We start from the raw sequence: 27,539 nt of genomic DNA on the forward strand, positions 1-27,539 counted from the left end.
ACCTTGCCGCTCCCTCCTTTTGCTACTCCCAAATAAGCTGCTCACGGGAAAACAGTTGAAAAGGGGAAATTGTTGGTTTGCTTGTCTAACCTAACCTACATTATTTGCCCCCAAATACTTCCTTCGAAGTGACACGAGATCAAAACTGCTTCAGAATGCTTTCAAAGAATATCAGGATTTCACCCCTAAGTGAAGCGTTTTATTCACTGAACCCCTCCAGATTCCATGCCTTGATCAGGGTTGATATTCTGCCCCTGTTGAGGGGGTAGGAACAGACTGGCAAGGTGTTCTCCCCCAGGACACAAGAAAACACCTTGAAGTGGATGGGTCTGGTCGCTGCAGTTCATCAATTACGCTAGTTCCCTCGGTGTTCTGTTCTGTAGCTGCATGATCTCACTCTCACCCACTCTCTTTCCTCTTCTTTTAATAGAAATGCATTACATCAGAACATCAGTTGCAAGTTGGGGATTGTTACTGTGATTCATTTGTAGTGCAGCCAAAAGCAAGTTAGTCATCCCTTAATAAGTGAACAGAAATATCATTCTGCCTTTGAAACATAACATGTTCAGAGGATACCGAATTTAAGCTGTGGATATAGCTAAACAAATGACTGTCTATCCACACGCTTCCTCTACCCATGTGTGCCCGCTGTCATGCTGACCTGCTCCAGTGACAGGAGACAAATGGTCACCTTTGTCAGTACTGCAGAGCCAGTGCAGGTCTGAAAGAGTGGAATGTTTCTGTTTTTCTCCTTGTTTTACCAGGGGGTAAACACTGTACTGTGGGTACTGACACTTTTAAAAGCCCCACAGTATAATTCCCTGAACAGGTTGTTTTGTCTTTGCAGCTCTGACTGGAAAGACACTGTAGCTCTGGATTTGAAGCAAATAAATCTGAGATTTTCAAAACAAAATATAGTCATGATGAAGGAAAAGACAACTGCAATATCTCATTGTGACTTTTGCCTGACTCCATGTTGCTCTGGATGAGAAAGAATATGATGAACCACAGGTTCAATACTCTCTTTTTTCCCCATAGCCTGGGAAGAAATTTGATTTGTTCTTGACTATTAAAATTCCTTGATAGGAAGAATCCTGGAAATCTCTAAAGTTAAACTTTCTGATTAGAGTGGTTATTTTTGAATCCTGCTGTTCTTACTTGACTTTCATGGTCAAGCTTAAACTCTGCTTGAGCAAGTTTGTGGGTCATGAGTTTTGCTAGGTAACTCTAAGAGAACAGGGCGCTCTCAGAAATCGGAGAATGTTAACGCTGATTGGCTAAGAGGCAAAGAGAAGTCCCAAAGAGCCAAATGCCTGGGGAACTGGCAACAACAGTATTAGGATTTGGTCAGGAGATCACAAATAACTATGCAAGGGACAGGAAAACAAAAAGAACACCAAGGACGTCTAGGTATAGAGAACAACTGTGAACCTAAGTGGAAAAACCACTGGATTGGGAATCAGAAGAATTCCATTTGGGTTCGTTCCCGTTCTGGGTTGGGGACCATGAGTTAGAGATAAATAAAAAATGAACTTTTGAAAACATATACCGTGCCACTTTGCTGCCCTCAATTCTCCAGTGATTCCTCATCATGCTGAGAGCAAAAATCCAAGTCCCGACTGTAGCCAGCAAGATGAGGCATTGCCCTGGGTGATTTCTCCGGATTCGTATCTCATGGTGCCCTAGTTATATGGCCTTTGTCATAACTCTGCCTGGAACATCTTTCTTTTACTTCCCTCCTCAAATTTAATCATCTTCTCTGACCTCAGCCTGAATTAAAAAAAAAAAAATGTCCCTGGCCATCACTATCTTGGCTTAAGTTTTTCATGACACCTGTTATGATATGGCATTCCATGATGCACCTCTTTGTTTCTTTTTTCTGCTCTCCCCACTAGAATCGGTGTTTTACCATGCTGGAGTGTTTATCTCTTTGGTGCACTTCTACCTTTCTATTATGTAGGATAGTTCCTGGAACGTATACTCAATAGTTATATAGTATACACGTGACTATAATAATCTTGTGAGTGAGTAGATTTTAGTCTGTCTCATGGTCATGATGAGGGTCCATGAGGTGATAGATCTGCATGCATTCTGTAAACTCCGGAGGGCCACACACATGTAGTTATTCTTCAGCAGGGCAGCATGGAGTGGTGAGTGTCTTCTAGCTGTCCAGATACAACCCTAAAATTGATTCCCAGTTTTCCTGGAGCTTGTGGTATTTCCTGTGATTTGACATCTTGTGCTTTAGTGGGAAGGACATGAGGTCAGAAAACCACCAGTTCAAACCCTGTCTATTGTTCTAGCTATGAGACCATAGCCAACACAGATAGCTGCCCTGTCTCCTTACCACTTCAGTGCACACCAGCCCTCTTTCCAGCCTGATGTGGAAATGATGAGGTATTAACATACTGTCCCAATCCCAAGAGGCCTAGATTGATGACTAAAAACAGTTTGTGTATAAATAGCCCAGCTCCCTTGTCCCCAAGGTGGGTTGACTCTGTGGCATATGTTCCTCATTGGCTCCTGGAGTTTCCCAGTGGGATTGGGCTCCAGTTGCCCACAGAGCCACCAGCTGGACAGTGTCCCCATAACTCACTTCTTCCCTTCCCTGTCTTACGTGGCCATTCTCTGACCAGAGCTTCACAAAGTTGTATTCCAAGATACTACTCACATCAATTTCTTGACTCTGCGACAACTTCGGGGATAACCCAAACTAAGCTTCAGGCATTTAATTCAGTTTCATTATATGTAAAGGGGGGATAAACCTGATCTTATAGGATCATTGTGAAGATCAAATGTGATAACATATAAAAGGTGTCTGATCTAGCATTCAATATTGGGTTAAACCATATGAAGTTGCCACTTCTGTAGGTAAAAGAGTGGGTCAGTGTTGGCAATTTTATGTGGCTCACTAACCTTCATTGAGGGTCTGTTCTTTCCCTGTTCTAGCCCCTCCTCCTTTCCAAAAGTCCTGTCAGAACCAGAGCTCCCTGTGGGGTAGGGGGAACAGATTTATATTTGGTTTCCAAGGGCTAGTTTGGTGGTCGCGGACAGGCTTTTAGGAAAAAGACAACAGTTCTGGGTAGAATATCAACTCATTCCCTTTTACAAGGGAGTGATGCTTGCAGATATTGTGGCCATGAGTCCCTGCATGCAAGTGCAATGCATGCTTTTAGCAGATTTTTCTTAAGAGAAAAAATGCCACATAACCCACACCCTTGAAATATTTGAAACTGCAGATAATTAATAACAACATTAAATCTACAAAATGATGAGCAAGTGTCTCCATCAGATGAGATCTTTGACAATTGTTTTTCTCTTTCAAAGGATTCACTGTTTCTAAGGGGCACGGAGCAAGGAAGAAGTTCCACCTATGACATGGTGATGGCACTCCTGAATGGTGGACTGGAGTGAGTACTTGATTTAGTTCATAAAAGAGTGTGCTACTTGATAGCAGTTTTTCTTCCTGAAATGTTTTTTCTCTGTCTTCCAATCTGCTGACCTTACAAAGCTACTGACCTTAAAAGTCACAGGGGTGTTTCAGCTGCTACCTTCCTTTTTGGGATCTGAAAAGAGGTCCTACAGAGCAAATGGTTGATGCCATGACAGTTTCTATGATTCAGCTTGCCAGGGCTTTGACCTTTCTGGGAGGTGTGAATGTTGGTGGCCTAGTGTGGGTGCAATTGCCAGCCGTGACTCTTAGTAGATGTGGGATCCTGAACACTAAGCTGTTAGTAGCTCTTTCTGTGCCTCAGCTTCCTCATCAGTAAAATGGGGTCAGTCACAGGACCCATCTCCTTATGGTTGCTAGAGGATAAGTGAGAAACTGAATATAAACTACTCAATTTGGTCTCTGACACACAAGTGGTACCCAGTAGAGGTTTGTTAGCAAAAATGAAAATGAGCCAGCGAAAAACCCCTTTTCTATCCTCTGGTTTGACTTGTCTCCCTTAATATTTTTCTTTAACGCATAGAACTTTCTCAGTTGTTCTTGAAAAGTTGGCCAAAACGTTCATTCAGTTACTGAATATATTGTTCAATTAAGTTCTTGGTGAACACAAAAAAATGTCTTTTATTTTTATTTAAAACCAAAGGAACTTTTTGGCCAACCCAATATAGTCAATGAAATGTATAGGTGACAGATTTTTGCTTACATCTGTACTGAGAGACTAAAGAGTAAACAGGGTTAATAGTACATCAGTACAAATATCTTAAGAGAAGACCTGGATGGTACATGTTTATAAGTTAGCACTCCCTAATTCCAGATAAGCTCCCAGCCTAAAACCACTCAACCTTTTCCATGTTAGCTCCCAGTTAGATTACCATAAGCATCCGACTAGGCTCTATGGCGGGTGGGCAAAAGAAGGAACCTAAAAGGTGTTAATTGCCTGCAAAGGGTTGGGCTTTGTAAGAGGTCACTGTTATACTGCATTTACAGGTGAGGAAACTGAGCCTCAAGGACCTTATGTAACTTGCTCACAGTCACACATTTAGTAAGGCTTCCTAGGTGGTTTAGTGGTAAAGAATCCGCCTGCCAATGCAGGAGACACAGGATCGGGAAGATCCTCTGGTGAAGGGAATGGCAACCCACTCCAGTATTGTTGCCTGGAAAATGCCATGGACAGAGGACCCATGGATTGGCAGGCTATAGTCCAGGAGTCACAAAGAGTTGGACATGATTGAGCACACATGCACACATTTAGTAAGAGGATCAGCCCAGATTGAAATCCTGGGCTCAGAAGATTGTCCCCTCATGGGAGTTCTTTTGACAGTGTCAAGACTTTGCCCCTCATATCTCTGCTTTGACCATTTGAATATTGATAAACCTGTTTGGTGGTATTAGGCCTAAGCACAGCCAAGCCACAGGATGACATGGTTAGCAGCAGCTATGAATTAAAAGTGGTGATGATGTAACAAAGTCAAGGGGTCAAACATGACTGAGCACCAGGATCCCAATGTTTACTGACCAGTGAGGCCCAGCGAATGCCAGGTATCTGTGACAGAGACCTCAGAGGGAAGCCACATTCTTGGTCCCAGTTACAGGCACATTGCCCCGAGCTGGAGATGAGCACCACAGGTGTATGATGAAACAAGCATCTCATCAGTCCAGATAGCATCCTTTGCATCCTGTATGTTTTCTGTGTGACCCCACCCCTACCCCATACACACACACACACACACACAGGAAAAAGAAAAAAAAAAATGTATTACAGGACATATTTGTGGAAAGAGCTGGCAATTTGGGGATTTATTGCAAAACATCAGGTTGCAGCTGGGGGTTCCTACAGGATTTGGGTATCATCCCTCCCCAAAGGCAGTTTAACATCAGAATATAAATGCTCCGTGAGGGCAGGGACTCTGTTTCTCTCCATCCTGTCTCCCTGGCACATAGAGGAAGCCAAGCAAAGCCATGCCACCTGAGCCTTCAATGTTTGTTCCTTCTTGATGATTTATATTTTCTCTGGTGACATTGAATGATACTTCATTTGTACCCAAAGGCTACTGTGCTACATGCATATCATTTCCATCTTAAATAAACAGATGACATTGAATTTAATCCTGTCACTTACACACTGCAGACAAATGGCTGACCTCATTAGACAAATGGATATGGTTAGACTATAATCTACAAAATACAAACGCAGAGAAACAATTTAGGTAGGAGAGATTGGGTTCTGAAATAATTATGTGTTATGCTTAAATTATAGAGTAGTTTGAAGTTTTTCTAGTGTTTTTGTTTGTTGGATTTCTTTTTTTGGAGAGGGAAAAGTTTTTTTAAAACACAGAAAAGTTTAGAGACTAATATAAAAAACTCCCATGTACCTATATCTAGTGTCATGTCTGTTCGAAGATTCTGCCTGCTGTTAATGCTGTCCATGGGTAGGGTGACCATATAATTTATCATGCAAACTGGAACACTTTTGAGAGTGCAAGACAGGGGCAGTAATTTCATAGCAACACCAGGCACAGAGTGGGATCATCGTAAGCAAAGCAGAATGTTCTCCCTACTTGTGCAGTCTCAGAGGATGTGAGCATTGATGTTACCTCATCTATTTATGCCTCACAGTGGCTGTAAAACGGCAGTCCTTTGGTTTTTTGTTTTGGCTCTGTTGGGTCTTCATTGTGGTGCATGAGCCCTTCATTGAAGCACGTAGGCTTCTCATTGCAGTGGCTTCTCTTGTTGCAGAGCACAGGCTCTAGAGTGCGTGGGTTCAGGAGGTGTAGCATGCAGGTAGAGTTGCCCTGCAGCATGTGGGATTTTAGTTCCCTGATAAGGGATCGAACCCATTTTCCCTGCATTGGAAAGCAGATTCTTAACCACTGGACCTCAAGGGAAGTACTGAGATGGCAGTCCTTTGGTTTGCAGACCCATCACTGCTGATGGAACCTGGACTGTTGCATGTGATGCCATCCTGTCATCAGACAGGCCTCTGGGAATCTGGAGAAACTCCTTCTGTCTCTTAACTACTTCCAATCACACCTCCCTTCCCAGCGTTGCAACTTCCTTCCATGCACATCAAGGCTCTGATGTTTTACAAGATTCAGCTCTCATGTAGCCCAGCTCTTTTCACTACTGCAGAGGCAGAGTGCATCCACAGCACCCTTAGAACATTCCATCCACCTGCCCTGAGCACACTGACCTTGCTGGAATCCACAGAGCGCTTCCCCTTGGTTGTCTCAGTGACATGTGGCTTCATCCAGCCAGGAGTAGAGGTTGCTTTTACATCCAAAGGTGTCACTCTGGGTGATTCTATCTTGATGTAATATGCCAACAGTGGCTCACAGACTTGGCTGATAAAGTTTCTTAAAGGCTCCCAGATGTGAAGTCTGTGATGACTCTCAGGCAGGTGGCAGGTGGGAGGCCAGAGAATTTTTGCTTTTTGGGAGTTAGAGGTCATAGAGAGAAAGTCTTAGGCATTTGATCACCAATTAGAGCAGTGGGCCATCTACTCAACAGGTACTAAGTCTCCACACTATGCTGGACATTAATATAAGCCCTGGGGAGGTAAAGAATATTATGATGTAGTTTTACCCTCAATAAACTTAGAGTCTAGTGGAAGGACTTTATAGATAGATTCTCAGAATTGGTTAGGAGAATGAAGTGTTAAAATTCTGTGATAGGAGTAGCCAAAGGATGTAACAGGGGTACAGGGAGTCTAACATGTTGGGGTGTGTGTATTTGTTTGTGTGTAGCCATGGTGGGGGGGTGGTCAATGAAATACAAATATGGAGAGGAGATGGGCCAGATGATGAAGGATCTTCCCATTCAACCATTTAATGCATATGTTTTAGTCATTGTTAGTAAATCTTACATCAAGCTATGTGAACAAGATAGATATGGCTTCATCCATGCCTGCCAATGCAGGAGACACAAGAGACATGGGTTCAATCCCTGGGTTGGGAAGATACCTTGGAGAAAGAAATGGCAACCTACTCCAGTATTCTTGCCTGGAGAATCCCCATGGACAGAGGAGCTTGGTGAGCTACAGTCCATGGGGTTAAAAAGAGTCAGACACGACTGAGTGACTAAATAACAACAACAACCTACACGAACCTTGCTGACACCAGATAGATATGGCTTTCCCCTCATAGAACATCCGCCCTATGGGAGATACAGACAAGCAGTGAGGCAATAAAAAAATCTGCATGGAGTTCTAGGATGTGGGAAATACTGGATATTAAGGGAAGGGCACCTCTCCCAGGTGGCTCAGTGGTAAAGAACCTGCCATGATCTTCTGGATCACATGCCCTTTGAATCTCCTTCCCCTTTGTCTCACTACCCTGCATCCCTTCTGGTTGCCCTGTAACTCCCAAATAAACTACCTTTACTTGATTACTTGATTTCCAATACTTTGACCACCTAATGTGAAGATCTGACTCACTGGAAAAGACTCTGATTCTGGGAAAGATTGAAGGCAGGAGGAGAAGGGGATGAAAGAGGATGAGATGGTTAGATAGCATCACCAACTCAATGGACATGAGTTTGAGCAAACTCCAGCAGATAGTGAAGGACAGGGAAGCCTGGCGTGCTACAGTCCATGGGGTCACAAAAAGCTGGACACAACTGAGTGACTGAACAAGAACAACAACAAAAACAACTTGATTTATTTTAAGGTCTGCTTCTGGGGGACCCCAAACCAAGACATCTAATAATGCTCAAAGTGACTTAGCTGGTGGTCAAGTGGTTAAAATTCTACACTTCCAATGTAGGGGGTATGGGTTCGATCCCTGGTTGGGGGGAGGGAGTCCCAGATGCCACATTGCACTGCCAAAAAACAAAACAAAATCCTTCAAGAAGACAGAGCAATCCTAATAATGCTCAAAGCCTTTGGAATTAATGTTTTTTAATATACCAAATTCAGACTTAAATTGAAGAAAGTAGGGAAAACCACTAGACCATTCAGGTATGACCTAAATCAAATCCCTTATGATTATACAGTGGAAGTGAGAAATAGATTTAAGGGGCTAGATCTGATAGATAGAGTGCCTGATGAACTATGGAATGAGGTTCATGACATTGTACAGGAGACAGGGATCAAGACCATCCCCATGGAAAAGAAATGCAAAAAAGCAAAATGGCTGTCTGGGGAGGCCTTACAAATAGCTGTGAAAAGAAGAGAAGTGAAAAGCAAAGGAGAAAAGGAAAGATATAAGCATCTGAATGCAGAGTTCCAAAGAATAGCAAGAAGAGATAAGAAAGCCTTCTTCAGCGATCAATGCAAAGAAATAGAGGAAAACAACAGAATGGGAAAGACTAGAGATCTCTTCAAGAAAATTAGAGATACCAAGGGAACATTTAATGCAAAGATGGACTCGATAAAGGACAGAAATGGTATGGACCTAACAGAAGCAGAAGATATTAAGAAGAGGTGGCAAGAATACACAGAAGAACTGTACAAAAAAATCTTCACGACCCAGATAATCATGATGATATGATCACTGACCTAGAGCCAGACATCCTGGAATGTGAAGTCAAGTGGGCCTTAGAAAGCATCACTACGAACAAAGCTAGTGGAGATGATGGAATTCCAGTTGAGCTCTTTCAAATCCTGAAAGATGATGCTGTGAAAGTGCTGCACTCAATATGCCAGCAAATTTGGAAAACTCAGCAGTGGCCACAGGACTGGAAAAGGTCAGTTTTCATTCCAATCCCAAAGAAAGGCAATGCCAAAGAATGCTCAAACTACCGCACAATTGCACTCATCTCACACGCTAGTAAAGTAATGCTCAAAATTCTTCAAGCCAGGCTTCAGCAATACGTGAACTGTGAACTTCCAGATGTTCAAGCTGGTTTTAGAAAAGGCAGAGGAACCAGAGATCAAATTGCCAACATCTGCTGGATCATGGAAAAAGCAAGAGAGTTCCAGAAAAACATCTATTTCTGCTTTATTGACTGTGCCAAAGCCTTTGACTGTGTGGATCACAATCAACTGTGGAGAATTCTGAAAGAGATGGGAATACCAGACTACCTGACCTGCCTCTTGAGAAACCTATATGCAGGTCAGGAAGCAACAGTTAGAACTGGACATGGAACAACAGACTGGTTCCAAATAGGAAAAGGAGTACGTCAAGGCTGTATATTGTCACCCTGCTCATTTAACTTATGTGCAGAGTACATCATGAGAAATGCTGGACTGGAAGAAGCACAAGCTGGAATCAAGATTGCCGGGAGAAATATCAAAAACCTCAGATATGCAGATGATACCACCCTTATGGCAGAAAGTGAAGAGGAACTAAAAAGCATCTTGATGAAAGTGAAAGAGGAGAGTAAAAAAGTTGGCTTAAAGCTCAACATTGAGAAAACAAAGATCATGGCATCCGGTCCCATCACTTCATGGGAAATAGATGGAGACACAGTGGAAACAGTGTCAGACTTTATTTTTTTGGGCTCCAAAATCACTGCAGATGGTGACTGCAGCCATGAAATTAAAAGATGCTTACTCCTTGGAAGGAAAGTTATGACCAACCTAGATAGCATATTCAAAAGCAGAGACATTACTTTGCCAACAAAGGTCTGTCTAGTCAAGGCTATGGTTTTTCTAAGTGGTCATGTATGGATGTGAGAGTTGGACTGTGAAGAAGGCTGAGTGCCGAAGAATTGATGCTTTTGAACTGTGGTGTTGGCGAAGACTTTTGAGAGTCCCTTGGACTGCAAAGAGATGCAACCAGTCCATTCTGAAGGAGATCAGCCCTGGGATTTCTTTGGAAGGAATGATGCTAAAGCTGAAACTCCAGTACTTTGGCCACTTCATGGGAAGAGTTGACTCATTGGAAAAGACTCTGCTACTGGGAGGGATTGGGGGCAGGAGGAGAAGGGGACGACAGAGGATGAGATGGCTGGATGGCATCACTGACTCGATGGCCATGAGTCTGAGTGAACTCTGGGAGTTGGTGATGGACAGGGAGGCCTGGCGTGCTGCGATTCATGGGGTCGCAAAGAGTCGGACACGACTGAGCGACTGAACTGAACTGAATATCCTCAAAACACTGCACCATTCTAAAACCACCCAATCCCCAGTTTCTTGTGTATTCAAGAATTGGTTATGTCAGAACTCAACCCTTAGGGAGTAAATTACGATCTTTTGAGCTTCTTTTCATATTGTCTTTTGATGGTGGAAACATTTCTTTGATGTTGGCAACTTGCATGCAGTAGGTATGCAGCAAACATTTCTCAAGGGGCTCTGCTGTGTTCATAAATGTTAATGTCTAGATGCTGCCAACAGCACTTCTCCCTTGTCTGGGGCATAGTCCAGTCTTTTCATTAAGGTTGAGTCCAAGGTATATTGATGACAAGAATGCCCCATAACTCCTCAAGAAAGGACAAGGCCTGCATCCTGCCAGGAATGGAGAGCTATGAGATGACATGCTCTCTCATCTTTCTTCTTGCTGATGATAAAGGAAGCAGGCATTTCTTTATTTGAAAAAAAAAAAAAAAAAAAGACCACTCAGAGACACAGTTAACAGCCTCTTTGCATCCTTCTAGAACATCTTAGCAGGTAAGGTCTTGGGCTTCAGTGTTCTCTGTTGACAGCAAGTGCTGGAATATTGCCCAAGTTGGATGAGAGTCCCTATCTTTACATTTCTGGATTTCTGCTCTCACGGAGGTAGGTGTGTGGGAGAGACAGCTGATGTGTTCACTGGATTCCTTCCCAGGCAGTGATGTGCCTGGGGAGGATGTGCTGGTGGAGGCAAATTCTTCATGCATCGGCAACGCTGCCAGGACAGGTGTTGAAAGCCTCCATGATGGCGGCATGTTGGATGTCAGTAAAACTGAGCTGATTGGTCTGCCAAGATTCAGACAGCTTTCCTTCATGTCGGTCCTCACCACTGGGGAACACTCTGCACTGCTGGGAGGGTGGTCACGTCTGCCTTAATTAACAGGGTCACTGAATAAAATGTGTATGTGTGTTCACTGTTCATTATTGAGGCATAACCTGTATACAGGGATGGGCACAAATCCTAAGTGGACAGCTCAATGAATTTTATATGTGCCTACCTATATAAACATTGCTTGGATCAAGACACTGAACATCCACAGCACCCAGAAGACCCCCTTGTGCCCCTTCTGGTCAGTACCTGCACAAACCCCCGGAGGAAAGTTATTCTGACTTCTATCAACATTGATTACCTTTGCTTATTCTTGAGTTTCCAATAAATGGAATCAGGCATTATGTACAGCTGACCCCTGAATAACATAGGTTTGAACTGCATGGATCCACATACATTCAGGCTTTTTTTCCAGGAAATATCAATACATTCTATAGTACTGCATGACCTGTGGTTGGCTGAATCTGTGGATGCAGAACCATGACTTTGGGAGGTCAAACTGTAAAGTTATATATGGATTTTCAATCATGCCGAGGGTCGGTGTCCCTAATCCCTGTGTTGTTCAAAGGTCAACTGTACTCTTTTGTGTCTCCCTTCTTTGACTCAGACCGTGGCCTAAGATTCATCCATATTGTGTTTATAGCTTACAGTTTAATTTTTACTGCAGAGTATTTTATTGCATAAAAAAAATGCATTTGTTTCATTCTCTCATTAGTGGACCTTTAGGGTTGTTATCAATACAACTGTAATGGCCATTCTTGTAAAGTCCTTTTGTGGACATCTGCACTCATTTCTCTCAGGTATACACAGTGGCATGTTAGTAGATGTGAAAAAGTAAGTTCTCTAACAAAAATAGCTCTGACTTGTACCATTAGTAAACAACCCCCACCATGGTCAATGTCAGGGGGATGTAGGATGTAGGAAGAGAAGTGCTCAGTTAGCTTTTATGAGCCAGCCTGAGCATACCACTGGGTATAGAGACCCAGGAGTGGAAGTTCAGAATGGGAGAGTAGGCATATATTTAGTTGAAGTCTTCCAAAGTGACTGTACGATTTTACATTCACACCATCAATGTATATAGGTTCCAGTTGCCCTATATCCTCAGTAACACTTGGATTCCCAGTCTTTAAAAGTTGTATCATTCTGGTGGGTATGTGTAGTGGTATCTCACTTTGGTTTAAGGTACATTTCCATGATGTCTGAAGCCAAGCACCTCTGCATATGCTCACTAGCCATGTGGCTATACGCTTTCCCAAAGTGTCCCTTCAAGCTGTTTGTCCCTTTGGTTATTGGGTTGTTGTATCTTTATTGATTTGTAAGAGAATATCTAAGTTCAAGACAAGTGGGGCTAGCTGTAAAGAAAGCCAAAAAGAAGTGCTCCAGGGGCAGCCTGGCATGCTAAAAAGAGCCTGACATTGGGGTCATACAGACATGTGTTCATATCCAGCCAAATTGGTGACCACTTGACAATGCTGAGCATATCTCCTTATTGAGCCTCAGTTTCAACATCATCAAAATGGGCTTACTATCTAGAGTGTTGTTGATTTCTGAATGGGACAATGAAGACAGAGTGCCTGGCAGAGATACACATCACAGGTTCTTAGTGTTGGAACCCCTAAGAGTCCAACACATCTCAATCAGAACGTGAATCTGGCATCTTAACCTGTGAGCTTCTATTCATGAGGCATGTGATGGTTTTAATGCCTAGAAATCCCATGTTCTTCCTGGCTGTCTAGTAGTGTTCCTGTCATGGAGCTACCACCTGTCTCTTGATGTAGGGTTTAATTCTTCGTGAGAAATAGCATTTCTCTTTTTGTGGGAGGCACGATGGCAAGGTTTACTAAACATAATATTCTACAGTGCTTTAATTTGATGTGAGGCGGGAAGCATCTGCAGGGCACTTTTTAGAGCAATACTCTGTTTAGGGGGAGAAGTTGCTGCGGAGCAGGAATAATAAATAAGCAAGTGAGGCTGATTTGGAAAGGGCTGCAGAGTGAGCAAGCAGCCTGGTCGTGGTCCCCAGTCCTCCCTTCTCGGAGGGGTGATGGGCTTAGCTCCTGCATCACCTCTTCCAAGAAGCCTGCCTTGGAAATGAGATGAGGTCCTCTCTGGTCCCCCTGCGTGTGGACACATCTGTCTTCTTTCTGCTCTTTGAGTTTTATTCTTTGTTGCAGCCCCATGCCCCACACAGTGCAGGCACACAGTACTCAAGACAGAGATGTTCCGGACAAGCCAACACACTGTGTCCAATCGCCTTGGCATCACTAGCATGCATTAAACAGCTTCTATTTGCATGGCCTGAAACCTAGTTAAATATTGAGAAGTGATCAAGCAGAAGAACTACCTAGTTCTCAAATACTCAGCGGGAAAAAAGAAAACAAACAGAAAGGCAAACACACAGCAAGAGGAACCAGAACATGTGGGGAGAGATGATGACTGTTACAATGAGTATATGTACTTTTATGTCTAAAAGGAAAGATGCTGTGACAATTTAAACACAAAACAAAACAGCACTGTAATGCCTTGCCAGCCCAGCTCTCAAGGGAATACCCAGGCAGTTATTAATAAAGGCAGTTCTAGAAAGAATAGGATATTGGAATTAGGAATAAAGAGATTTTAAATTCTCAGTCTATCATTTCCTCTCTCCTTTTTCAAGCTGAAGTGGCTGCATCAGAATCAATATAAAATAGCCTTCAGATCTCAAACTAAGTTTGGGTTCATTTAAAAAATGCATAAACTTAGGCATTACTCTGTTACCTTGTAAATAACATACTTAGTAGAAAGCTGAGACATAAACACAGTAGTAGCCCTGTAAATGCCACCTTAGTGTTTTCTATCTCACATTAACCATTTAAATAACTGTTATACTCCACAGTGTGCATCTTATATGTTATGAAGTGCTTCTGCATTATTATAGAATAATAGTGAGCTTTGGATAGTAGTGAGCTTTGTAACTTTTTAAGTTAAAAAAAGGGGCAGAAATATCTTAATGGGGAAAGTAGAAATGCTAAAACAAAAAAAAAAAGACTGTTTTGAGATGGAAACGTATTCATGGTGTTTTTCACACAAGTTTATGAAGACAGAGAGCTCCCAGTAGGGAGCAAGGGACTCTCAGTGGGGAAACCCCAGATTGTTTATGTGAGGTGGGGACTGGTGGCTTTGGGGGGTCACCCTGAAAAAGATAAACCATTAGCCATTGGCTGCTTCTGACTCAAAGCTCTGAGGGCACAGTGAGTGTCTCTTGAAGCCCGTACCTGGAATCTGGGGTTTATTAGCAGTGAGTGCTGACTGCAGAGGCTTCAATGCACCTGCTGCCCTGTTGGCCCAGGAGATTGGGGGGGAGGAGGAGTGAGTGTTTGGGTGAATTCCAAAAAACAGCCGCACCAACCCCAAACACCAACCCCAAAGGAGAGACTCGTTCAGAAGAAAATGAGAGCGGTATCTGCAAAGATTTGGGAGAAAGGTGGGGAGGGGCATTCCAGAATATGTAGACAGGCCACTAGCAGTCAAGACAAGGACTCTCACCTTGTTCTCAAAGCATTGAGCCTAGCTTCCTGAAGATTTGTTTGTATAAATCCTTCAGAGAATGTTGCTGTTGTCGTTGGTTTTTCTTTTTAACCGAAGTATAATTGATGTACAACACTATGTTAATTTCTGCTGTTGTCGTTTTTAAATAAGCCGAAGTTATGTTTGGATGGCAGAAACGACTGAACTAAGGTTTTATTTTCATTTAAAAGCATATGCTTAGATATGCCATGGGAAGACAGCTAGGTTGCAAGGATAATGGCTTTACACATTTTAACTCAAGCGTTTTACAAATTTTACTCAAAACAAACGGGAGAGGACGGACTACCTCCCTAATTTATCCTGGCTGTCTCTCTGCTGCCTCCTCCTCATCCTCTGTTGGTTCCAGCACGACTGGATTGAAAACCTGTGAGGTTTACCCTGCACTTCCCGCCTCCTCAGTCGGAGCCAGCTGCTCTCAGCCCTGCCCATCTGAACCACCTGTGGAGTCCACAAACTCACATGCCTGGGCTCCCCTCACACCTTTCCATCAGCACCCCTTGGCAAAGGCTTGGGTATCTCTATCTGAAAAAGCTTCCCAGGGCGGGTACAACGTAGCCAAGGTTGACAGTCCTAGAACCATTCATCAAATCCTGCTGATCTTCCCTCCCGGTCTCTCCAGTCCATCCTCGCGTGCTCTATTTCCATTGCTCCTGATTTGGTTCTAGCCCTTATCACCTATCTGAATGACAGAAACAGGTTCCTAACTCATCTTTTTTGCTTTTAGTCAATCCTCCAAACTGCCACCAGATTTATTTTTCTAGAACACAAATCCCAACCTGTCATCCCTCCGCTTTAAATCCTCTAATGGCTCCACTCCGAGTGAATGATGGAGCCTGTTTATTTCTTAGATGATGATGGAGAACAGCTGCTTCTTATCCTAGGCAGGCTTTCTCTTAGCTTAAAATGCTTTCTCTTTAACTTTTTATATTAAAGTCATTTAAGACTCACAAGAAGTTGTAGTTACAGTTCAGAGTTCCTATGTATTCATCACTCAGCTTCCCCCTAATGAAAACATCTTACATAACCAGAGTATACGATAAAAGGCATGAAACAGATTTGGTACAAGCCTGTTAACTACAGATGTTTGGATTTCACCAGTTTTTACATATACTCTGTGTGTGTGTGTGTGTGTGTGTGTGTGTATGTGTGTATAATACTATGCCATTTTATCATGTGAGCTTAATTAAGACAGTGGCAAAAGAATCTCATTTTGTATGTAGCAGTGGTGCTCAAGTCTGGTTGGACATTAGAAATTCCTAGGGGAATTTAAAAAGGACCCATGACTGGCCCTGCTCTATACCATGCTTCAATCCAGCGTTTCTCAGAGTTTAATATGTACATAACTCAGCTGGGGTCTTGTAACAACAGATTCAGGTCTTGTAGGTTGGGTGGAACCTTGGTGGCGTTGGCAGACCTAACAAAGTCCCAGATGCTGCTGCTGTTGCTGTCAGTATGTAGACCACGTTTCGAGTAGGCCACCCTGTTTTCAGACCAGTGGAATGAGAGTCCCTGGGTGTGAGACCTAGGCATGGTATGTGTGAATTCCTCCAGGATTCTACCATGTAGTCAGTGCTGAAAACCACTGAGATATGTGATGGAATTCTAAGGCCATATCACCCTTGGAGATCACACCATCCCAATCTCTGTTTGAACCATTCAGGGTCATTTCAATCTCCTCTGATGAGCCATTCAAATGCCAGACAACTCTTGGAGTTAAGAAATCTTTGCTTTTATATGATTCATATTCTTCTGAAATTTAAATGTACTCAGTGTGAATTCTAACCTACCTGGCGGCTCAAACAGTAAAGAAGCTGCCTGCAATGCAGGAGATGCAGGTTCCATCCCTGGGTCAGGAAGATCCCCTGGAGAAGGGAATGGCTACCCAGTCCAGTATTGTTGCTTGGGAAATCCCATGGACTGAGGAGCCTGGCGGGCTAGTCCATGGGGTCACAGAGTCTGACATGGCTAAGCGACTAATACCACCAACAGTGTGCGCTCTTTCAACTTGCCTCTCACTTGCACTTTAATTTCTTCTTTATATTGGCCTGCCCAAAAATTTCGTGTGAGTTTTTCCATGAGATGTTACAGAAAAACCTGAACAAACTTTTTCACCAACCCAATACTTTTTGCCCATCTCAAGAAAAAGGGAGGAAGAGATAGTCCCTTTACTTTCATACCCAAATTCCAGACAGACTGCCTCCAGTTTACCACTTGGTCTCTGCATTCCCTTGTCGACTGGCCTCCAAGCCCATAGTTATCATGGCAGAGGCTCACTTTCTTCAGCATTTGACAAGACTTTCAGCTGCTGACCTTGAGTATCTTGCAGAGAAAATCCCAAGCCATCAAATGGAAATTATCCACAACTGGCTGCCACTGTCTCTAAAAATACCCACATCCATCCGTTTCTCTCCTCCTCTCATGTGAAAATCAAGGCCATGACCCTCCCTCTAAGAGCAGTTGCTTACATTGGGTTCTGGCTTTCCTTTCCTTCTTCCTAGTATTGCTCATCTCTTCTTCTCCTGTGTCCTCAAGCTTTTTCTACTAGTTCTTTCCCGTGAGCTTTGAAATGTGCTTATGTCTTTTCCCATATTAAAAAAGCCTCATTGACCCCACTCCCCTTCCAACTCTTGCCATAGCTCTCCTTTAAGAAGCTCTTTACACTTGCTGTCTCTTACTGCACTTGAAAGAGTGATTCATGCTCGCTAACTTCATTTCCTCACCTCCCACTCACTTCTCAAACCACTCCATTCTGGACTCTGTCCCAGCACTCTACCAAAGTCCACGATGACTTCAAAGCAGGTAAATCCAATGACAACTTTTCAGTCCTCATTTTCCTAAACTCTCAGCAGATATACACAGTGAAGTCAATCATGCAGAGTCTAAATAGTATTTTCAACATACTTAAGATGGTTAAGCATTTTGAGGTTTTCATGTGAATCCAGTAGGCCCCATTAAGGCATGGGCTTGGTTTCCTCACTGCTATATCCTTGACTATGTATCTGGCAGACAAAGGTGCTCAATATGTGTGGTTTGACCAAAACCCTCCCTCTCTCCTATGATGAGTTCCATGGTACAACTGTATCCTTTCCTCCTACCTCTCAACCTGGCTTTCCAGTATCTACCTAACTGAAGATATACTTTGTAAATTTAATATTACTCAAGATTCTATCTCTAGCACTTCTGATCTTGTCACCTTCATAAACTCTTCTTGGGCAGTGAGTTCCATCTCACAGTTTGGCTTGTCATCTTTATGCTGACCAATCCTTAGTTCACATCAATACTTCCCCTCTCTTCCAAACTCCTAATCTGAATTTCCATCTGCCTTCTAAAGATTTGCAAATACATATTACGGCAATATTTCAACTGGCATATATACAACAGCTGAATCTTTTCCTGCAAATTTTTTCATCTGTTTCCTGTTATGGTTAACATCCTTCTCCTCTTTCTCCTTAGCCAGTTATGAAACTTCTAAGCCGACATTATCCTTTTCCCTTTTTTATACACCCTGATGCTGGGAAAGATTGAGGGCAGGAGGAGAAGGGGGTAACAGAGGATGAGATGGTTGGATGGCATCATTAACTCAATGGACATGAGTTTGAGCAGACTCCAGGAGATAGTGAAGGACAGGGAAGCCTGGCATGCTACAGTCCATGGGGTGCAAAGAGCTGGACACAACTTAGCAACTGAACAACAACAATACACAGATCCAGTGAATGTCAAATCCTATTGATTCCATCTCCCTATTTTTGGGGTGGTATTTTCAGTCTATATTCAGAAGCACATTAGTTCCTTGGGATATTAATAAGGGTCACCAAAAATGCAAAAAGTATCCATGATCAAAACAAATTTCAGAAATGCTGAACTGGGTAGAGTTAAATAGATTTCTTTACAAAGGAACTTTTAAAAGCTTTTGATATGCTAATATGCATTCAATATGGCCATCTGATATAGGCTACTACATGCATTGTCTCCCAGAGTTATTTGGTCACAGAACCCAATTTTTTTTTGCAGTATCACAGAAGATTTTACTAAACACATTTTGGAAAATGATGGTCTAATCTCGCCCCATTTTTCTCCTTCTGCAGTTATTCTACTCAAAGCCTCTTACTTACAAACTTACATTAACTCTCATGAGTGGAGGAGCAGATCGCCCCCTCTCTAACATCTTGCCTCTCCAACTTAACCCCTATACTTCTGTAAGAACTATCCTTATAAAATTTGGGTCATGACTCTCCCCAGAGTATTAGACATCCTGGCCCTTACTTCTGTCACAGTCATCCATATCCTTACTGATTTTCTGCCTGCTTGCTTTGTCAATTACTAACAGAGGAATGTTGAAGTCTCTAGCTATAACAGTGGGTTTGTCTGTTTCTCCTTTTAGTTCTTCCCTCATGTACTTTAATACTGTTTTTTAAGTGTATATGTGTTTAGAATTGTTAATGTCTTCTTGGAGAATTAACCTCTTTATCATTATGTAATGCCCCTCTTTATTCCTGATAATTTTCCTTGTTCTGAAGTCAGCTGTACCTGAAATTAATACAGCTACTCTAGCTTTCTTTTGATTAGTGTTAGCAAGATACATACAAATTTCTCTATCCCTTCATTTTTAACCTGAGTCTTTATATTTAAAGTAGGTTCCTTGTAGACAACACTGAATTGGGTCTTGTTTTCTCTTGATCCACTCTGATAATCACTGCCTTTTAATTGGTATATTTATACCATTCATGTTTAAAATAATTATTGATATGGTTGGATTAATATCTACCATAGTTGTAACTATTCTCTATTTGTTGCATTTGTTCATTATTTTTTCCCCTTTACTTTTTTGCCTTCTCTGGTTTTAATATATGATGAAAATAGAATGATTCTTTTTTGGGCTGTATTGAGTGTACTGATGATAGCCAATCAAAGCCATTCTTCATTTTTGTTACACTTTTGATTTCTAGCATTTCCTTTTGATTCATCTGGAGAGTTTCCATCTCTCTGCTTACAGCATCTATCTGTTCTTGATGCTGTCTCCTTTTTCCATTAAAGTTCATGATATATTGTAGTTAAATTTCTTGTCTGATAATGCTAACATCTGTATTATATCTGAGTATAGTTCTGATGCTTCGTCTCTTCAGACTATATTTTTTTCTCTTTTGCATGTCTTGTAATTTTTTCCCAAAGCTGGACATGTTGTATCAGTCTGTGGGAACTGAGGTAAATAGAGTTATATGGAGTTTTATAGTAAAGACTTATGCTAATCTATGAGGTTGGATGTATTTAATGTTTCTTGTGGCTCTAAGTGCCAGGAGCTTCAAATTTCTCTATTGTTATTCTTTTTGTCTCTTTTCTTAACTCTGTCTTCCCTAAGTACTCCTTCTCAGAGAGAATCTGTGTCTTGCAGCTCTTCACCTGTAACTCACTGTTATTATACTGGAGTCCTGTTGCTGTGGTGGTAGGGTGTTGGGAAGGGAAATGCTTTGTAATCTTTTGAAGAAATCTCGGTCTTTAAGTGGGCCTTGCCCTGGGGCTATGGCCTTCACAGATATTTCTCCAGTGGTATAGTTTTCTTCCCTTGCCTTCTACTCCTTTTCCTGGCTGCAGCATCTATTTCCTTAAATTCCTGACACCTGTGAACTCCCCATCTTCAACTTATCTGAGACAGAAAAGCTATAGGGGCTTCTGTGGGAAGGAGAAACTTAGGATAAAGTTTTAGAATTGTGCTCTGACAAAGTCCTCTTCCCTAGAGTGTAGCCCTTCGTTATGGAGAAGACGGGTGAATTTCAGGAGGATGACTTCTCTTCCACTTCTTGCCAGATCTTTTCCTTGGGTATCTGGTGGGGTTTCTGGAGGGGAAGCTTAAGAAAGTATAAGCTCCCTCATCCCTCAGAGACTGTAACCCACTCTCCTGCTACTCCACCCTAAGGTTCGTGCACTTGGTCAAAATTACCAATTAAGTGTTTCTACCAGTGACATCTGTTCCAGGTAAGCAGATCGTTTCTTTGTATCTATGGACGTGACTGCCTCTGCAGATTTTGGGATGTCAGTTTGCCCCATGACCTCAGTTCTCCGGTGTGCTCAAGAAAAATCATTTATTTTCAGTTTGTCTAGAGTTTTCCTTTTGTAAGGATGGGGATGACAACTTCCAAGCTCTTTACATGTTGAAACTGAAAGCTTCAGCTTACTCTGCTACTAACTGAAATGTTATTTCAAGGCCATCCAACACAAGGAGCCATGCCTTACTTGTCTGTTTCTCTATTTCATGGGGGCAGTCTGGGGTAGTTATTTTTTAATGATTCTTTCGAAGTCTGCTGGACTCCTCTGCTTGTTTGTTAGATTATGTGATGTATCAGTTTTTCATTGGTGAAAAGCAGCACTGTTGAGTAGAACTTCTCTGGTGATGAAAATGTTACCTGTTCTCTCTATTACAGAAACATGGGGCTATTGAGCATTTGAAAAGTGGCTAGTGCAAGTGAGGAAATGAATTTCTCATCTTAGCTAATTTAAATTTAAATCAGATAGCGCCACATCGCTAGTGGCTTCTGAATTGGACAGTGTAGGTCTAAGGCTTTAGAAGTGTAGATGATGGATGATCAGATATGCTATTTTAAAATTCTCCTTGGGTAATTCAAAGTAACAACACAGACTAATGTAATATTACATCATCTGGGAGCATGAGGCCATGTCAACAAAGCTTCTGGTTAGTAAAAGGCAGTCACTGATGGTAAAGGCACTTTTTATAAAAGGAGATGGTAATGTGGAATGTGTCAGCTGAGTGACTAAGGTGGTTAGTCGTCTCCCCTAGGAATCCCCAGGAGCTTGTATTCTTGCCCCAGACAAACACGTGTGCATTCAGTGCAGCTGCCGGGAGATTTGTGTGGCTTTAGGCATGCTGCACTTTACAATTTGTTTACACACATTGTGTCTCCTTCTCTCTTCCAACACCATGATGATGATATTGCCGATCCAGTTTTATGGGTGAGGAAATTAAGACCCCAGAGAGGATAAATGACTTTATCATGGACACTTTGATGGTTCATAGCGTCAAACACAGAACTTCAGGGCTCTGAAACAATGCTGATTCCACCGTTCCAAAATCAGTACTCACTAACCTTCGCTCCAGCTCGACTTCACCTCTAACTGCACCTGACATCAGTCAGTAGTCGAAACTGAACAGTAGCTTCCAGGGCCCTCCCCATGGACCCTTCACCTCTGGCAACCACAGAGCTGGGCCCTTGTCTCAGAAACACAGCATGTAGCTCCTATTTGTACCTGCTCTGCCTTCTGGTCTGATGTAAATTATGTTTCTGCAACAGCAAATGGCAGGTGGCCCTGTGTGGGAAGCTTCTGGAAGGAAGGAAGCTTTGGGAATCATACAGTGATGGTAGCAACACCATCCACACTGTATATGTGTGAAGTGGGGGCTCTCTCTCTCCCTCATCTCTGAGCATCTTTTCTTCTACTCAGCCCCTTTCTCCTAAACTCCAGCTCCTGGAGACAGACAGCAGGGACAGGTCCCTCTGTTCAATACGCATGCGTTAAACTGCCAGCTTCAAGGTTCAGGCTTAAACAGTATCCTTTGCATACTAGCTATGACAACATCACCCAGAATTAACGGCTGAACAAATAACTCTTTCACCCTGCTGTATATGTTGTCCAGGTTTCAACTGAGAGAGAAATGGCATTTTTAGGTTTAGTCCTGGCAGCTAATTACTAGGATGCTTTATATCAGTGGTTCTCAAACTGTGGTCCTTGGACCAGCAGGTACAGCATCACCTTGTGAACCTGTTTGAAATGCATGTTCTCAGGCCCCACTCCAGACCCAAAGAATTGGAAACTCTGGGGTGAGATCTGAAATCTGTTTGGACAAGCCCTCCATGGGATGTCCACTCAAGGTGAGGAACCACTGCTTCAGAGTATGGAGGCAGTTAAATGGTACTAGTTAGTCAGGATACACAAAGGCTCTTCTTCAGGTCCACCAATTCACTGATCTAGTCAGCATGGCTCTCAGACCAGCAGCAGCAGCAGAGCTGGGAGTGTGTTCAAAATGCAGGAGCTCAGGCCTATTGTCTCAGACCTATTGAATCAGAATATGAACATTAATAAAATTCCCAGGAAATTTGAAAGCATATTCAAATTTGAGAAGAATTGCTCATCTTCTCTTAACCTGAGGTTAGTTTCATGTGAAGAGTTTAGGTGTAGAGAATCAGGAAGGCTGAGACGTTTTCTTTGGTGGATTCGATTTTGATCCTAAATAATTGTAGATTTCTTTCCTAACCCTTTGAAAAGAAATTGTAGAAAAGGGAAGATGGGGAAATGCACTGACCTAAATGGCTAAAACCCGTAGTCAGCAAAATTTTCCATTTCACAGTTTCAAAGGGCTTCAGAATTATCACTTTGCCTGGTTCTCCTGGTCTCTGGCCATTCTGACACACTCCTCCCTTTGAAGTGCTTGCAGATCTACTTATGTGAGCAAGATCCCAGGGAAGCACTGTAGTCATGTAAATTAAGTGAGAGGGGAGAGTTACTGACTCTCTCACCTATGTTTCGGGACAATCCCTTTCTAGCATGCGGCCTGTGAAAAATAGTGAAGAGAACCTTGACACAGGACCCCTCAGCCTCCCAGAGGTTTTCATTCCAAAGGTACTTCTGGACAGGAAGTGAATGCTTCCTTTTTGTGCAAAGCCCTGGCAAGCGTGAAGAAGAGGTTCTGAGCCCTGAGAAACCACCTCAATGAGCTGAGATGCAATCTGCCCATCTCCACTGACAGGCTCTGCCCACCAGCGAACTTAGGAGCTGTATGCTCAGCATACGATGAATCCAATCATGTGTAATGACTCAGATGGAGTCGTTAAAGACCAACAAATTGCCAGTGTGAGTATTGAGAATGTAGATTGAGCACCCATTATTGCCTCTTGGATCAAAGGAAAAAAATGCCTATGTGAATTTACTCAACAGGCAATAATGGCTCTGAAAGAGCTGGCATATATGCAGAAATAACAGCCATTTTCAAAGTAAATACAAATGATGGTAACACACTTACAGAAGGAAATGGTTATGCAGTGCCTTCACATACGTTATTGCACCGCACCCTTCACCTTGAGCGGGTGTGCAGGATGCTGTTACACTCACTGCAGATAGGAACCTGCTTCTCACGGATGTTAGGCTACTTCCGCAAAGTCACAGTCTTTAGGAGAAATGGGATTTGAGCTTGGCTTTCCAGCTCCAGTGCTCTGTTCACAACAGCCAGATCTGAGCCCTGCTCCTCAATGTTGTGCTCCACTGACCAGCAGCATCATCAGAGAGCTTGTCAGAAATGCTGAACTGCAGCTCCTACCCCAGGCTGAATCAGAATCTGTATTTTCACGAGATGCCCAGGTGCTGTGTGGGCATAAAGCATCTAAGAGCAGCCAGTCTTTACTCAATATGACTACTTGCCTACATGCTGTACCACAACTAGAATAAAAACAGGAGACAACAATGCAGAACCCAAAAGTTAAGGTACTGAGCATCTGAAAAAAATTTTTGAGCATTTATGCTAGCTGTTTAGTAGAGATGCATTTTTTATTGAGACAGTTATAAGAAACTGACAAAGCCATGGTATTTAACAAATTTGTGGAGCCCATGGAAGAATGGGCAAAGGAATCTCGAATGCTGAGAAATGAACAGTTCTAGTGAGATGGTTGGATAGTATCACTGACTCAATGGATGTGAATTTGAGCAAACTCCGGGAGATAGTGAAGGACAGGGAAGCCTGGTGTGCTGCAGTCCATGGTGTCACAGAGTCAGATGTGCCTTAGCAACTGAACAACAAGTGTGTCTGTTAAACTCACCAGAGATACACTGATTTTGTACCAGCATCATTTTTTAAGTTTATCTCTAAGAACAAGTCTTTCTCTTACCCTGGGCTCCCTCTTGAAAAATGAAAGGCTGAATGACATCACAACAGTGATCTCTTGAACTCTGATGCTAATAGCTGTGAAAACCACTTGTCCTTGATTTAAAAAAAAATGTGTTTCATGTTTACATTTCAGTATGGGTTTGGCCAGTGGTTTTTGAGACTTCACTTTATGCAAGTAAGGATGTGTGTAGTGGACAGCTGACTTTGAGGGTGTTTGTTGGGAACTGCAGAGTGCTCTGCTTTCCCAAATGGGAATGGACCCCTGGAGACCAAGGTCAAGTTTACACCTTGCCAAACTACTTGAAGCGAAAGAGGTGTTCAGGGTTTGGGCTTGGTTTTTCTTTATATGAGTTTCTCCTCATATAAAGTAAGTGTCAGCAGATCCTGAGGCAGAATGTATGCTTATTGCTTATCATCAAGTTTGAAACCAAAATTTATCAAGGATGAGAAATAAAGACAGATCTGAAAAAATCACATGGCCATGCTATCTGGCAAAATTATATTTGAGCAAAATAAATGAATAGGGAAGGCATATCACATTCTATATCCTTTGAGCCGTCAAGCAGCAACAATTTATTAAGCACCTGCTGCACACTCCATGTTATACTGGTTTCTAGGAGAGATTTGGGTGTATAAGACATGGTGCTACCCTTGAAGAGCTTTATGATGTTGCTTAAGAGAAAGTATCACATGACATTACAGCAAATTATATGAAAGAAAGTGAAAGTCACTCAGTCATGTCTGGCTCTTTGTGACCCCATGGACTATACAGTCCATGGAATTCTCCAGGCCAGAATACTGGAGTGGGTAGCCTTTCCCTTGTCTAGGGGATCTTCCCAACCCAGGGATCGAACCCAGGTCTCCCACACTGCAGGCAGATTCTTTACCAGGTGAGCCACAAGGGAAGCCCAAGAATACTGGAATGGGTAGCCTGTCCCTTCTCCAGGGGATCTTCCTGACCTAGGAATTGAACCAGGGTCTCCTGCATTGCAGACAGATTCTTTACCAACTGAGTTATCAGGGAAACAAATTATATAATACTATCTAATTAAGCATTAAAGAATGTGGATATAACTGAAAGACAGATGGATTTAAGGGAGGGAGGGAGCCCTGAATTTGGGAAGGCCTCATAAAGTAGGCATGTAAGTCTGACCTCATGATAAGGAGTGAATGCATTTCTAGGGGAGAGAACAAGGTAGGTACATGTGTGAAGAAGGGGACTGTGGGAGGGAAAGAGGGGCTGGACACCGGCCACTCAAGTGTGGGGGCCTGCCTTATAAAACCACACATCCAGGTAGTGTCCAGGTCCAGCCTGGAATCCTCTTTACCACCATCCAGTGGCAAAACTGAAAACGGCAGTTACCTATCAAAATTCAGGAATAAGTGAACAGCTATGCTAGATGATTCTTGCCCAGAAGCGAGGAACACCCCTTAGCAATGCAGGCCCTACACTCCTGGCTGTCTGTCTCTAGATGGGTGGAGATGCTCTCGGAGTCCCACCCACATTCTCTCCTCTCACTCACCTCTACAGGTCAAGGCCACTCACCGGGAACGCCCGCAGCTCTTTGCCTGTGCCTTGGTTAAAGCGTCTGCCTGCAATGCGGGAGATCTGGGTTCGACCCCTGGGTCAGGAAGATCCCCTGGGGAAGGAAATGGCAACCCACTCCAGTATTCTTGCCTGGAGAATCCCATGGACAGAGGAGCCTGGTGGGCTACAGCTCACAGGGTCATAAAGAGTCAGACATGACTGAGTGACTTCACTTTCACTTTCTTTTCACTTTCATAAAAGAGCAACCACAAAAACAATTCTGATTACAGGGACACATGTGGCATCTGGGATCGCTAGAGACTATTTCATGTCCCAGATCAACTAATGGTGGCTGGAGACGTGGCTGGGGATGGGGGGGGGGGTGGGCAGTGGTGAACAGCCGGGTCCTTTACCCATAGCTGGGATAAGTTGTACAGAAGTTATCCAGCATCTCCCAGAGTTCCCCAGTGAGGCTGGGCACCAGGTGCTCACAGTGGATGCTTGTTTGAGAACACTCCCTTGGACTGGCTTCCCGCTACTCTCTACTTCATGTCCTCACTTCTTTGCCAATGTTTTGGGATATCACATCCCAAGGCAGCACTCCAGTCCTCACCTTGACCATATCTGAAGCCCATATCTAAAGTAGAAGACCTAACAAAGAGGCTCATTCAAAATACCCAAAACAATATTCTCAGGAGGACTTCTTAGAGAGCACGAAGATAAAAATAGCTTCCCTGTTCCCTCACTGCCTTCTTTTGTTCAAAATATGACTTCTGGAGTCGAAGGTATGACATATTATTCAGGGCTTCCCATATGAAATAACAACTGGTGTTGATTTCCTTTTTTTTTTTTTTTTTTGTCTTTTAAAGGTTAGAGATTACTCACCTCCCCTGCTGGTCATTAAATCAGTCTGGCAGGATTCCTCGGAAGTTCTGTGGCCTTCCGGGCATGTGGCGGCAGCACAGGCAGGGCTGCAGACAGGCCTGCTTGCTGTGATGTGCTAGCAAGCAGGTGACTTCAAAGGTCTGCTTCAAGCCTATCTCAGGTATCACTTGGGGCTCACACTGAGCCCCAAAGTCAGGTACCAGATGGCGTATACCACAGAGTCACAGCTGATTAGATCCCCGAGCTCGTGTGCCAGGGATGCTGCAACCTCTCAGGCAGGAAGCAAATAACTTCTGTTAGCTTTCTTCTCCTTCTCTTAGTTATTATCACAGGAAGTCACCGGCT

At 43.0% G+C, this 27,539-nt stretch overlaps 1 protein-coding gene across 1 annotated transcript in view; it reads right to left on the reverse strand.

Moving 5' to 3' along the window:
• The window catches only part of PTCHD1 (patched domain containing 1), a 59,009-nt gene that overhangs the window by 24,971 nt on the left and 6,499 nt on the right, over nt 1-27,539 (reverse strand). The gene's annotated exons all lie outside the window — the stretch shown is intronic.

This window comes from Bos indicus, chromosome X (genome assembly GCF_029378745.1).
Source record: "Bos indicus isolate NIAB-ARS_2022 breed Sahiwal x Tharparkar chromosome X, NIAB-ARS_B.indTharparkar_mat_pri_1.0, whole genome shotgun sequence".
Taxonomy (NCBI): Eukaryota; Metazoa; Chordata; class Mammalia; order Artiodactyla; family Bovidae; genus Bos; species Bos indicus.